The sequence below is a fragment of the Beta vulgaris genome, chromosome 8 (assembly GCF_026745355.1).
Source record: "Beta vulgaris subsp. vulgaris cultivar EL10 chromosome 8, EL10.2, whole genome shotgun sequence".
In the NCBI taxonomy this organism is placed as follows: domain Eukaryota; kingdom Viridiplantae; phylum Streptophyta; class Magnoliopsida; order Caryophyllales; family Amaranthaceae; genus Beta; species Beta vulgaris.
Window position 1 is genome coordinate 33,325,610 of NC_079209.1, and position 3,314 is coordinate 33,328,923.

The 3,314-nt window shown below is 40.3% G+C and overlaps 1 non-coding gene across 1 annotated transcript; it reads right to left on the reverse strand.

The window, feature by feature from the left end:
- Positions 1-1,273: 1,273 nt before the first annotated feature.
- On the reverse strand, positions 1,274-1,380 carry LOC125492974 (small nucleolar RNA R71). The gene has a single exon (XR_007269359.2). It is a non-coding gene; the product is annotated as a small nucleolar RNA R71 (small nucleolar RNA).
- Between the last annotated feature and the right edge of the window lie 1,934 nt (positions 1,381-3,314).

Genomic DNA, 3,314 nt, shown 5'->3' on the forward strand with positions numbered 1-3,314 from the left:
TTTTCCCCAATTATGATTGAGTAGTCTATTTCTAGGGTTTAGGGGGATCCATGATCAATAGGAAGGGATGTTTATTAAAGTATTGATTTTTATTGATGCATGTTGATTCATATTGAATGTTTTTATGTCTTTTCAATCCAATTTGGCCATATTTGATTGTTATAGTGTTGCAATATTAGGTTATGCGCCGAGAGGTATAAACTTGATAATAAGGCTAGTTTCAATAGGTAGAATTGGTGTTAATAAATTGCGAGAGCCTGTTAATATCGTTCTATGCTTGATTTAGACTTGAGAGAGCGAATCAATCTGTTTAACTGCATTATTAATTGTTGATTTTAGTGTTTCATCCCGAAATATTGATCATTGGTGAACCTATGCCCTAGACTTTTTATTCTTGATAATTCTTGATATAGTTATAGTCTAGTTTAGTATAATTACTCACAAACACTCGTTCCTATACTCTAGATATGACTGACAATTAGGAAAAGAACACTGTTTCTCTGTGGATTCGACCCTACTTCCCTGACTACTATTTGTTAGAGGACTTTAGGACTACTTTTATAAGGTGATACGACTTTCGCCTGTCAAAATTTGGCGCCGTTGCCGGGGAAACGGTTTTGTTCCATTTTCTTTAATTGTTTTAGAGTCTAGATTATATACTCTCGTCTCAGAGAACACTTGTTCTTTGGGACAAAATCTCTTAATTGTTTGTTCTTTAGTTCTTCTATGCGCAGGGCTTTGAGTTTAGATTGCCTACAATTTGATCCTGAAATCGAATGATCCTTTCATAGACAGAAGAACTTTTCCAGACAGTTGCGAGATAATCCAAGGGAAGATAATCCTTTGGATTCTGACTCTGATTCTACCAGCATTGTCTTTATTGCTCCACCAGAATCAGAGATGGCTCGGAGGCTTACTGACTTTTCCCAACCCTCTTTGGCTGAACTTCCCAAGAGCAATCAAATGCCTGAAATCGAAGCTGTAATTTCGAGATCAAACCTGCATTGCTAAACATGATCGAAAGAAAACAATTTGGTGGTGGACCTAATGAAGACCCTAATCTTCATTATCAGGATTTCTGCCAATATTGCTTTACCATTAAGCAGCAGGGAGTGACACAAGATCAAATTCGGGAGATTCTTTTCCCATTTTCACTTCGAGACAAGGCAAAGATGTGGTACAATGGGATTAATCGAGCCACTCTTGGGATCACTGATTGGAATACCTTGCTCTAGCTTTCTACAGAAAGTACTACCCTCCAGAGAAGACTGCTAGGTTGCGTAGTCAGATTACAAACTTCACCCAAGGGACTGATGAGTCTTTACATGAAGCCTGGGAAAGATTTAAAGATCTTCAGAGAGAATGTCCCCATCATGGTCTACAAAAATGGTTCCTAGTTCAGGGATTCTACAATGGTTTGGGGAACAACTCGAGACTTATCCTTGACTCTGCCCAAATGGGAGAATCATGAAACTAGAAATTAATGTTGCACATGATTTGATCGAGGAGATGGCTATCCACAACTCTCAATATGGTAATCCTCGAGGACTAGCTAACAAGGGTGGAAAGCATGAGATAGATTTTATATCCCTATTAGCTGCACAGATGAATGCACAGCAATAAACTTGACAATATGCAGCTCTCCTCTCCTGCAAGTGTTGCTGCTTTGGGTACTACCTCCGAGATTATGTGTGATAATTGTGGCATAGTTGACATTGGGCACAAGAGTGTCGGAGTTCTCTCGAACAAGTTAATGCTTTTCAAGCATATCGGCCGAACAACCCATATCCAACACATACAATCCAGGATTGAGAAATCATCCTAACTTGTCTTACAAGAGTACTAATGTCCTGAATCCTCCTGCACCACAACCACAAGCACAACAATTGAACCAGCGGTACTACCACAACCTTCCCAACACCCTCCTGGTTTCTCTAGACCACCTTTCAATCCATCTCAACAAGCACCTCCTGCCGACCCAATGATGGTTGAGATGAGAAACATGATGCTACAAATGCAAAAAGATCGACAAGCTGACAAGGCACAAATTGAGTCCATTCTAGCTCACAATAAGATGTTGGAGAATCAGTTGGCACAATTGGCTACTTCGAACTCTACTCGACAACAGGTGCTCTTCCAGCACAACCTGTTCAGCCTACAGATTCGGCAAATGCCATCACTCTCCGAAGTGGTTCTCACTACAATGGACCACCCATGCTATTGATGATACTTGAGTGTGGAAAATGATAAGGAACAGGTCCCAGCCGAAGCTAAAATTGACAAGGAGAACTCTAAGCACGCCACTGAACATGACGAGACCAATGAAGCCAAAAAGCCTTCTATTGAGATTCCTCCTATAAAATTTCTTTCCCCAATCGTCACCTCAAGAGTAAGCTAGACAAACAATTTGGTAAGTTTTTGGAAGTCGTCAAGAATCTTCAGGTAACAGTTCCTTTCACGGAAGTAATTACTCAAGTGCCTGCTTATGCTAAATTTATGAAAGATATCTTGACTAGGAAACGGGCTTTTAACGAGGTGGAGACAGTTGCTTTTACTGAAGAAGTAGTGCCATTTTACAAAATAAATCTCCACCAAAATTAAAAGACCCTGGTAGTTTCTCTATACCTTGTCACATTGGTAGTTTGTTCATTGATAAAGCTTTATGTGATTTGGGGGCTAGTGTGAGTGTTATGCCATTGTCTGTTTCCTCCAAATTGAAGATGGGAAGTTTGAAAGTTACCAATATTACTCTACAAATGGCTGACCGTTCCGTTAAATACCCCCTAGGTATTTTAGAGGTTGTACCTGTTAGAGTAGGTAAATTTTTTATTCCCGTGGACTTTGTTGTACTTGATATGGAGGAAGATAGGCAAATTCCAATCATTTTGGGTAGCCATTCCTTCATACTGCTGGTGCCGTCATTGATGTGAAAAATGGTAAGCTTACACTATCTGTTGGAGATGATGAGGTCTCTTTTAATCTGAGCACTGCTTTGAAAAGTCCTATGCTAGAGGAAAAGTGCTATAGTATTGATGTGGTTGATGTAATCTGCCATGATAACATGCCCCAAGCTCTCTATGGAGATCCCTTGGAGGCGGTACTTTGAGGATGAAGCGATGAAGTAGATGCTATTGAGAGGATGCTAGCAAGTGAAGAATCTGACCTTGGTGGATGCCAACAGGTAAAGAGGTTCGATCGATCTGTGTGCAATGTTGAGGTAAAGAAACCCGACCATAAACCTCTCCCCTCTCACTTGAAGTATGTCTTTTTAGATGAGCAAGAGTTAGATCCTGTAATTGTCAGTGCTGCACTCG